Source organism: Dasypus novemcinctus, chromosome 11 (assembly GCF_030445035.2).
Source record: "Dasypus novemcinctus isolate mDasNov1 chromosome 11, mDasNov1.1.hap2, whole genome shotgun sequence".
In the NCBI taxonomy this organism is placed as follows: domain Eukaryota; kingdom Metazoa; phylum Chordata; class Mammalia; order Cingulata; family Dasypodidae; genus Dasypus; species Dasypus novemcinctus.
The window spans coordinates 119286644-119297627 of NC_080683.1; positions in this window are offsets into that span (position 1 = coordinate 119286644).

The following is a 10984-nucleotide window of genomic DNA, read 5'->3' on the forward strand; positions in this document are numbered from 1 at the left end:
TGTCTGCTCTCTGTATCCATTCACTGTTTGTGTTCTTCTGTGTCTGCTTGGATTCTCATCCGGTGGCACCAGGAATCTGTGTCTCTTTTTGTTGTGTCATCCTGCTGCATCAGTTCTCCATGTGTGCAGCACCACTCCTGGGCAGGCTGCCCTTTTCTCACATGGGGTGGCTCTCCTTATGGGTGCACTCCCCTATGTGGGGACACCCTGCATGGCAAGGCACTCCTTGCATGCATCAGCACTGCATGTGGACCAGCTCACCACATGGGTCAGGGGGCCCTGGGTTTGAACCTTGGACCTCCTATATGGTAGATGGACACTCTGGCAGTTGAGCCAAACCCACTTCTCTAATTCAGTTTTAATCAGTGATAACTTTACCTTGTTCCATTATGAAATTATTCATTTTTACTTATAACAGAAATGCAAAAGTTGCTGGTCTCTCCCTTCTCTTCTGGGTTTTGTTGCTTTCCACTTCTTGCTTCCGTGGCTTTCTCTCTCATGTCTGAATTCATCCCATTTATAAAGGACTCTAGTAATAGAATAAGACCCATCCTGATTGGGCCTCATCAGAAGTTCCCACTCATGATGGGTCCACACCCACAGGAATGGATGAAATCTAAGATCATGTTTTCTGGGGGACATCCAGCTGCAAACCACTGCTGATGTCATTCAACACACTAAGTCTGCACAACACCCCTATAAGCCCAATGCTGCCAAGCTCTTTTCTCTTAGTAGATTATCAAACTGAGAAAAAGTGAGTGCTTTTAGCAGAGGTTATACAAGTGACTGAGACTTTTTTCTCTCTCTCTCCCTTTGGGCTGCAACTTATAAATGCATCACTTTTGGTGCTTTAATATAAAAATTTTCCTGGATACATTGCTGGAACAAGGCACCAAACCAGGTGGGTTAAAACAACAGATGTGTGTTGTGTCACATTCTGAAGTCTGGAAGTTTGAGATCAAGGTGTCTAAGGGCTTTTCCACATGGGCCTTTTTTGTCACCGCTCAACATTTAATCGTGTGCAGTATTCATATTTGTATGGAAATCTATTTCTTATGGTTTTTCTACATCTAGATAAATATCAAATGATAGTAAATATTATATGAATTTCTATAGTTCTGAATAGTTGGATTTTGCTTGGGCTTCTTTTCTATTGTGCTAAACTTATTCTATTGTGCTAAACTTATTTGGAAACTGATCAACTCTGATTCTATCAGAGATACTTTTCTCTGGAAAAAGTTATTTCTATTTTTTGAAGAATAGATTTTACTGATTGGAGCTGGAGTGGGGGGCGGGGAGAGGATTTTAAAGGGTGAAACTTGAGGAAACCTCAGAGGATGTAAGGAATTCAAGAGGCTCCACTGGAGAGAGGCAGTGACCACACACAAAAGAAAGAAAGATGGATGGAAGGAAGAAAGGAAGGAAAGAAACAGAGAGAGAGAATGCTAAGGAGGAAAGAGAGAAGGAGAAAGAAAAGAATGTTCTTTCTGTTAACTATAAGTTATATTATAAATACCATCCCAGGGTCCACAGGATGGAGGAATAGAGTATGGTTTGGAGTGGACTTACTGATATTCTATTCTGAACTACCATGATTAGTAATAGAAGAAAATGTAGCATTAATGTGGAGAAAGTGGCCATGGTAGCTGCTGAGGGTAGGGAGAGGGAAGAAGAGATGTGATGTGGGGGCATTTTCAGGACCTGGAGTTGTCCTGGGTGGTACTGCAGGGACAGTTGCTGGACATTGTATGCCCTGCCATGGCCCACTGGGTGGACTGGGGGAGAGTGTAAACTACAATGTAAACCACTATCCATGTGGTGCAGCAATGCTCCAATATGTGTTCACCAAATGCAATGAACGTGCCACGATGATGAAAAAGGTTGTTGATATGGGAGGAGTGGGGTGAGGGGGGGTGCTATATGGGGACCTCATATTTTCTTAATGTAACATTAAAAAAAAATGCAACCAAATCAAAATATGGTTTATAGGGAATAGTAGTATATTAATAGTCTTCCATCAATGTTATAGTTTGTGAATATATTTAAATAAAATTGATCTAAAAAAGAAAACAATATCTTGGGTATTTGAGTATTTATTAAAACAAATGATTAGCACATTTATTGCATTCCGGCTTTCCTGCTTCTCTCTGCCCCTCCTACTTACTAAAACATTGAGTGCCTTTACATCTGGGAAATACATCTGGCAAGAATATGTATAGGATTCCTTCGCTAGTATTCAAAGAAGAATTGCTCATCCTGCTCCACAGCCATTTTTGGAGATGGACCTTTTCCTTAAAGGGTTTCAATGGTGTTGTTTGGAACTGACTTTAGGACGCTAACTCTCCCGAGAAAGCAACACTCTGTCTGGGCATTCCCTGGGGGATCCTGACCCGGCCCGCAGGTCAAACGAACCGCCACCTGAAAGAGGGAGTGGGAATTGGGGGACAGGAGGTGAGAGAAATGGAGACAAGACAGGATTCTGATCAAGTCTCCGTTTATTGAGGGTAGAGCATCAGAATATATACTAAGGGGAGGGTATTAGCAGGGGGTGATAGGCTGATGAAGTGACTCTTCCATATAAGGCAATAAAATGCTGTTACACCACTTACTATAGGTTGGGAGTCTTCAATGCTGCTCATGGCTTCAACATCTTGTTGCGCAGGCGCGACACTTTTTGCCCGGGAAACTGGGGAAAGGGGAAGAAGAAGGCGGAAGCACAGGGGTGGAGTAGGCGTACTTATTAAAAACCGCCATGTTGTTGAAGACCGCAAATGCACGTAGCTCCGGGCGGCTCCCCACAGGATCCCATATTCACATGCAAGTTACTAGCATTTCAGCCATTTTATGTGGCCATTGATTATTATAAAATTGAGCTTTTGTCCACTTGGAGTCCTGTAGTTATGATGCTCACTGTATTTATTTGAAATATAAATGTCCCCTGTCCAATGTTCTGTCCATTTTACCAGAGCCTGGGGATTCTATTCTCAAATTAATGATCTGTTTATTTAACTGATGACTATCGTCTCCAGTAGCAGCAGAAAAGCAACACTTGTTGAGTCTGTCAGCCTGATCCATCATTTATGTTTGGCCCTTGCTCATGAACCTGCAGGAGCTCAGAGCTTCCCGGGGACCAGCCTCCCCATGATGGCACCCGCAGGGCAAGCTCTTCCAGCACAGCATGAACGTCTGCAAGGCCGAGAGGCTCCTTGCTACCCGAGGCAGCCAGTGCCGTGGTTGGACAGCTTTCAGGCCCAGCGGATCTCCAATCTAGTGAGCTAGAATCTGCCTGGCACCATTTTTCCTGTCCCTGTCCCAGAGTAATATCAAACTGAGCTGCTCAGTTTCACATAATAGTCCTGCAAAGAGGAGGCATACCAGGCTCGGCCGAGGGAGGGACACCTGAGCCAGAAACTTGGGCCCTTTGACTCCCATGGCAAGACTGTACCAATCGTGAGGCACCATGCTGGAGCTGAGAAGCCCAGGCAGTAAGTGCTGGAGCAGGGAATTGTGGAGCTCCGTCTCCCTGGAAGGGCATTGGGTTCTTTTCCACCACGTCTTGGCTCCACTCTAGTCTTATGTGGGTTTTTGTGTCTGAGGGACTTGTGTTCCTCACAGTGTGATTTCTAGACTTTTGTCCTCCTGGCTGTTCCTTCTCTCATTGCTGAACTTCATCCAATTGTCAATATTGCAAACAAAATGTGAAATGACACTCAAACATCTGTGCGTGTATAAGTTGACTGGTGGTTTTCTTTGCAATCACTACTTCTGCCAGTGCCCTCTGATTTTCAAAGCCAGTGTATCTGGGTTTTACTTGAAGAGTTACCAACCATTTTTTTACCACATTTGGTACTATAGATCCATAGTGATTATAATTGTCTACCCCTTCTCAGAATGAAGTTTCTAGGAGTGTAAAATAAAATGCATGGGACTATGAACTAATGAATTATATTCAAATCTAGCTGTAAAAATATTGAAAAGAAATTTGTCTTTTAGTGATATATTAGTATGCATATATATGTTTTTTAAAATTCAGGATTAATTTTGAAGTGGTGGTGAGCATAAATGAGATACCATAATGTGAAGTGAAAATATCTCTGATTACTACTGTTGACAAAGGTGCAGCTACTGCTAAATATGACTGCAGCATTTTGCCTACATTCATAATGGAAGGAGAGGTTAAATTTCCATCAGAGGTGAGTGAAAATAATGATGTGTAGTTTTCCCTCTTCAAGTTCACAGACCCCCTGAATTCCATTTGGACCCCTGTGAATCACGGAGCTCATCCTTACATGCTACACAGCTAAAATTACCCAGCCTATTTACACAATCATCTGTTAAATCTTTTGCCATCTATAAATGTGTAATTGGTTGCTTAACCTACAAGCAGTGTTTAATGTTTATCCTTTTAAATGTTGATCTTTCTAAGATTACCATTTTAGTCTGTTAAGATAATTTTGACACTTCATTCATTGCTATTCCTTCTAGCTTTGGGACTTCCCCTCTATCTTTAGCTACTTATCCATTTCAAACGTAATGGGACTGGACTGTGAACTAAGTCCTAAACAAGCTATTAGAAACCACCTCTCTAGTTGAAAGCACCTTATTAATAAACAGTTTTCTCATATATGTTTCCACGGTATTGTGAGTCCACGTAACTCTGAATGCAATCCAGAATGTCATGAGATTATGTCAAAGAGCTCTGTGAAGATGCACTAATTTGGAAGCATTCCTATGAATTTGGATCCAGTAACCCAAATAAAAAAATAAAATGAAGGCTAATTTATTACAACTTTTTTCAGAGACTCAAGCAGTCTCCTACAGCTCACCGAGCTATTTTCCAAGAGCCCATCTTAGTTCCTATTTAACAAATCACTCTATAGAGAGACTGGGGATCAACTTCAATCTTCCTAATTTCTGAATTCATGATATCAATTCATTCTTTTTTTCCGGAGAATTATGACCACATTCCCTAAGTTTATCAGCAGATTTTATTTTAAATCCATGTATACAAATTACTTAAAAATTTTAAATATAAGTTGCTTGATTCTAACTGTTTTAAACTTTACATTATAATGGGATTGTTCTCACTCATGACCTGGCCTCCCTCCCTTCAGCCTTTCCTTTCACATTTACCTAATGACTTACTATGCTAGGTACATTGCCAGCTACAGGGTTTCTAATCTCAGAGCTTCCAGTATAGTAATTTCTTTCATTAGATTTTTGTTTTTAAGGAGGTACTGGGGATCAAACCCAGGACCTCATACATGGGAAGCAGGTGCTCAACCACTGAGCTACATCTGCTGCCCAAGGAGAGCTGCTTTTCTTCTTTTGTTTCTTTGCTTGTTTGCTTTTAGGAGGTACTGGAGATTAAACCCGGGACCTCATACATGGGAAGCTGGTGCTTAACCACAGGAGCTACATCTGCTCCCCTTTTTCATTAGTTTTTCACTCATTGTGGTCCTTGAATTATATACCCAAACCAAATGAACTTGAACTTTAATCTGGGTTACTGGAGTCCTTTATAAGCAGGAGAAATTCAGAGAGTGAGAGACAGCATGGAAAGGAGCCAGGACAGGGAAGTCAGGGAAGTCAGAGGAGGAAGGAGAGGACATCGCCAAGTGATGTCAGGCAGAGATGTGGTCAAGGAACCCCAAGGAGCGCCAGCAGCCAGCACCAGAGCATTAGAGGCTTGGGAGAAAAAGCACCACCTGCTGATGCCTGGGTTTTAAACTTCTCCTAGCCTCAAAACTGTGAGTAAAAAAATTCCTGTTATTTTTCATTTTCCTATGTGGTTGTGTCATCATCTTTTTGGTGCATTGCTTCACTGCCTGGGTGGTCTGTGCTTCACTATGCAAGTCTGAGACACCTTTTTTCTTTACTTTTCTTTTCTTTTTTTTTTTTACCAGAAGGTCCCAGGGATCAAACCTGGGTCCTCCATATGGTAAACGGAAGCTCAATTGCTTAAGCCACCACAACTTCCCCCCAAATTCCCATTATTTAAGCCAACCCATTGTGTGGCGTTTGTCATAGCAGCTGGGAACAGCATATATTAGCTAAACAATCAAATCATGAACAAAAATTATCAAGTGCTAATAACAAATTAGTATTATATAAGAGTTTGCTGGTTATTATGGAAAATATTTAGTATGAATCCTAAATGTGTATAATTTTAGGACAAATATTTAGTAAATAACAAAATTGTTCAGCTTTGTTATTTTCTTTCATCTTTCTACACTCTGCAAAAATTTTTGGTATTGCTATGTGCCCTTAGTGTTATCCTTAGGATTAGTCTTTCTTCCTATTAAATTATTCTGAGAGCATAAAAGCTGGATAGGTGGATATAGTAATACCTTTATAAAATATATATAAAATTCAGTCTAAATATTCACAAATGTGATCATTTAATGATAAACTTATTCCTTCCTTTTCCTCCTTTATTCAGTGGGAAAATTAGCATAATAGTGTGATAATAGGAAAAAATACTTTATATGTTCAGCAAGCTAATTTTAAACAGTGGGTATTTTTGCCATTTCCATTTGGGATACTTTTTGTTCATCTTGGGTACTTTGCATAGCTTTGGAGTTTAAAAATAAAGCACTGCAGTTAACAAATTCATAACACAAAGCAGTACTTCATCTGTCTTCAAACATTCTTTCCTGTTTGCTATCGATGTGTGGAAGTCACTATATTCTATGGCCCACGAGCTCTTCTTTGGCAAGTGGCAGGATTTCTGAAGGACCTGGAAGGGGACTCTCAATTTGATAATCAGCTCAACCTGGTCAATTCTGGGATTCAATCCATTTCAGATGTCAAAGAAAAGTGCCCTCGTGTGTGTGTGTGTGTGTGTGTGTGTGTGTATGGTATGCAAACATTTGTACACTCCCTCATAAGCATGCCTGGTCCCCCAGAGTGAGCTGCAAACGTTTCTTTGTCTTTTATCTCTCTTGCTTCCTTTTGTTGTGAGAGGCCCCCTGAGAACTGCCTGAGAAGAACAATTAAAACTGAGATACAGTACATTAAGTGTTCTCTAAAAGTACAGTGGTGTTTAGATAGCATAACCTCACTGGAGGGAATTTTCAACAACTGCCTCAAATCTCAGTCTACTAAGTATCCCTTCTTGTGTTCACGGGGTGAAGTAAAGAAGTGTGAAACACTTAATGGATCAATTTACAGATACTTGATTTTGATTTTCAAGTATTTCATCCTCTTTTGTTTAAATTATAAGAATAGTTGTAGGTCAAGCAACTGAATTATCTGAATCATTTTTTTTTTACCTTCTATATATGTTTGAATAGTTCATTTGCTTCTGGAATATTTTATTTTCCCCTAAAAATATTTCATAGTAAATTATCTGCCTCAATAGACAGCTTTGTTGACATAGTGCAGTAGAAATAAAGTTCCACCCTTTTCTCCAGCTTTATTGACGTCATAGAGCTGCACCTGGAGTCTTGAGCAAGGTATTAGTTAGGGTTCTTTGGGGAAGCAGAACCAACAGGAGAGATCTGTAAATGTTCTGAGATTTTTATAAGAATTGTCTCACAGGACTGTGGGATGGGCAAGCCCAAATTCTGTTAAGCAGTCAGGAAGCCGGGAACTCCGATGAAAGTTTTCAATGAATTCCCAATGAGAAACTGGCTGGTTGAAGAAGAGATGGGAATTCTTTCTTCTGACTGCTGGAATCACTTCTCCTTTTAAAGCCTTCAACTGATTGGACAAGATGGATCTCTCATTGTTGAAGGCAGTCTCCTCAGTTAAATGTAGATATGATCAGCCATAGATGCAATCAATTTACTGATGATTGAAGTTCTTACAGTAACAATGAGGCCAGTGCTTGCTTGACCAAACAATTGGATACTGAAACCTGACCAGGTTGGCACATGGACTTCACCTTTACAAGTGGTTTTCTAATGACTCTCATGGTTGAGGCTTAAGAGCTTGAAGTTGTTGTCATCTGCCCAGCCGTATTTGAGAGACTCTACCCAAACCCTTCCAAATCTTCAGCCCATACCTAATACCCTCAATTCCACCATTAGTTAGTTTAATCCTTCTGCAAATTCTTGCAGGAAGGAATAGATTAAGTTACAAATTACCTAGTGAGAATCAGTTTTATCAAATCAGATTATGTTCTGAAACCGGGATGTTGGGACAGAAACCAGGTCTTGTACACCTGGGAGGTGGGTGAATGCAGGGACAGTGACAGCCAAGAAGAAGGGCAAGCTGAAGACCATAGGAGTTGCCCAATTTCTGTTGAGTCTTCAGAGAGGCTGTGGCCTGAGATGAGAGTGTGTTGGGGTGGAGGCTCAAAGTGGCAAAGAGGGCACTTTCTCTAGCCATTTGTCTTAGTTTCCTAGTACAAAGTGCCAGAGCCTGGGTGACTCCCAGTTCTGGAGGCTGGAAGATCAAGGTAATAGCAGGGCCAAGCTTCCTTTGAAATTTCCAGGGAAGACTCCTTCCCTGCCCGTTCCTAGCTTCTGGTGGGTTGCTGGTCCTCCTTAGCTTGTAGCTGCAGCACTTTAACTTCTGCCTCTGACTTCACATGGCATTCTCCCTGATTCTGTCTCTTCCCCTCTTCTACAAGGACATGGGTCAGATATGGGGTTAGGCTCACCCTACTCCAGTAGGACCACATCTTAATTTAACTAATTCCATCTGTAATGACCCTATTTCCAAATTATATCAAAATCTGAGACACAGGAGCTTAGAACTTCAACATTACTTTTTTGGAGGGCAGAATTCAACCCACAACACCAAATAAGGGCAACAAAAGAAGGGTAGATAAATCTGGACATATCTGTAATCATTTGGGGAAAAAATTCAGGTAATGTACCTTTGAGTATTGTTACCTTTCAGAAAATGCAAGTTGGATTTAAGAGGACATGGCTGGGGCAAACTGAGTCCCACAACCTAGTTTCTTTTTGAGTCAACATGAGTACTTATTTAGCATCCTCTGTATATAAAATCCAAGTCAAGTTCATTTACTTTCTCCATAGCCACTCTGTCATTAAGTCTCTCCTATGGGGCATATTTCTCTCTCTGATTTACAGCTCCTGCTTCTCTTGACCTCCATAAATGGGAAACATTCATGTCCTGCTGAGTGTTCAGAATCTTTGCTGCCCACAGATGCCAGATGAGATGATTGCCCCAGTCTTAAGCACTGGTCTCAGAGAAGGTTAGGACCTATCTTGAGCAAGAAGGTACGGCAGCCCAGTGAGATGTCATTACTCTTTGGAGAATGTTGGGTGGAATTCAGACTTTAATGTACTATCTTCCGATGAAGGTTTCTGCAGCCTTGTTTAGGGGGGCACTGCCCCTGGGAGTAGTAAATCATATCTGTAGTAAATTCCAAGGTTTTCACTCTGGGGATGAAGGATGCAAATTATAAGGATGCAATTGCACTAAGTTCCTCTCCCCGTGTCTAAAGCTACTTTGAAATAGCTTGTAATTAGTTTTGAGGGGGTGCTTCTAAAATAGCCTTATGATATTTACTTAAAATTATGTTAAGGATGTTTTACGATACCTAGAGGACTACACAGCACTTCGAGTTGATTGCCTTTCTCAATTTTGCCTTCGTTGTCTGGTGTCGTAAGAGTAACAGTGCAATTTGGGAATCCTTCTGGGCCTCCAGTACAGTGCCTCTGAGTTATAAAGGATAGGGGAGACTTAGTGGTTGTCTAATTTATTTGATCAAGCTTAGTAGCTAACTTAGGAAATTGGCCTCCTCCAGCGATTCTTTACCTGCCTTCTCTGAATTGTCTTCCTTCACCATAACAAGTTCTCAGTTTTTGCTTCAATTACACAGACAAATTTAGCAGCATAGTTGCACGCTCCCAATGTTCTGTGGGACATTTCAGCTAACTCTTGAGGTTTTCTTACTCAAACAGGGTGAGCGGTTGAGTAGCTGGGCTTTTGCTGATTGGAATGATCAACCTTCAAAGGTTCATTGGCCTGAATCAAAAGACCACCAGTGACCCTAAGGAGGCTGGGGAGCCCAGGACACAGGGCATGCATTCATTTGACACATTTGCAGGATGACTGGTCTCTGCTATTTTCTTCTGTCCCTTTTCTAGGAAAATGCAAAAAGTGCTTTTCTTCACACCATTGGACAAATTACCTCAGGATAAATTGAATCCCATTTACAGTCCAGTGGTTTTATGTAATCAATTTTTTTAAAACCTGAGCTTCAAACTAGAACACTTCAATAATATCAAAAATCTGAGTGCTTGCAGCAAGGCCCCTCCTCACCTGGTGCAGGTGAGAGCAACGGACCTAAAGCAAAGGCCGGGCCATGGACAAGGGGCTTGTGCCCTCCAGCCCTGCTCAGACTTACCTCTTTCCTAGTCTTTGTGTGTGTGTGTGTGTGTGTGAGAAATTCAAATGACGCAGTGTGAATGGGCTTTGTAAATTCTAAAATAGTAATGAACGTGAGTTATGATTTTGCTGATGAGCCTTCTCTCCAAAATTGGTCATCGCTCTCACCCTCAAGCAGTCCTCCTTGTCAGCATTGTTGAATCGGCAATGGCTGAATGATAGGGAAGGAGGACAAAGGGAGGCTGTCAAATGAGACAAAGAGAGCTGTGAGGGCAAGGAAGAAAGACTGGCATATGGAGAGGCGGGGGAGGGGAGGGCAGCAGAGAGCCTGGTCAGTGCAGCCGCATGCACAGACACAGTGTGCGTGCACGCGCGTGCTGCCATGCTTTCGCCATAGCTCTGAAACGTAAAAAGTGATTATTGGGGGTGGAAATATCTCTGAATCACATTTTTGCCAAACCTTGCCTAGCAGAACCAATCGCTCTTTTCCAATTGGCAACTGCAGTCGGGACTATTTAAAGGCAGTTCATCTCCATTTCGCTTTGGGGATGGAAAGTGGCTGTTAAAAGACATCTCTTGGACTCGTCCCAGGCTGCACAAGTGACTGGTGGGAAAGGGGCCGGTGCCACCTCCCTCAGTGCAGGTGGAGGGCGAGCCAGGCCTGCTGGGGGCATGA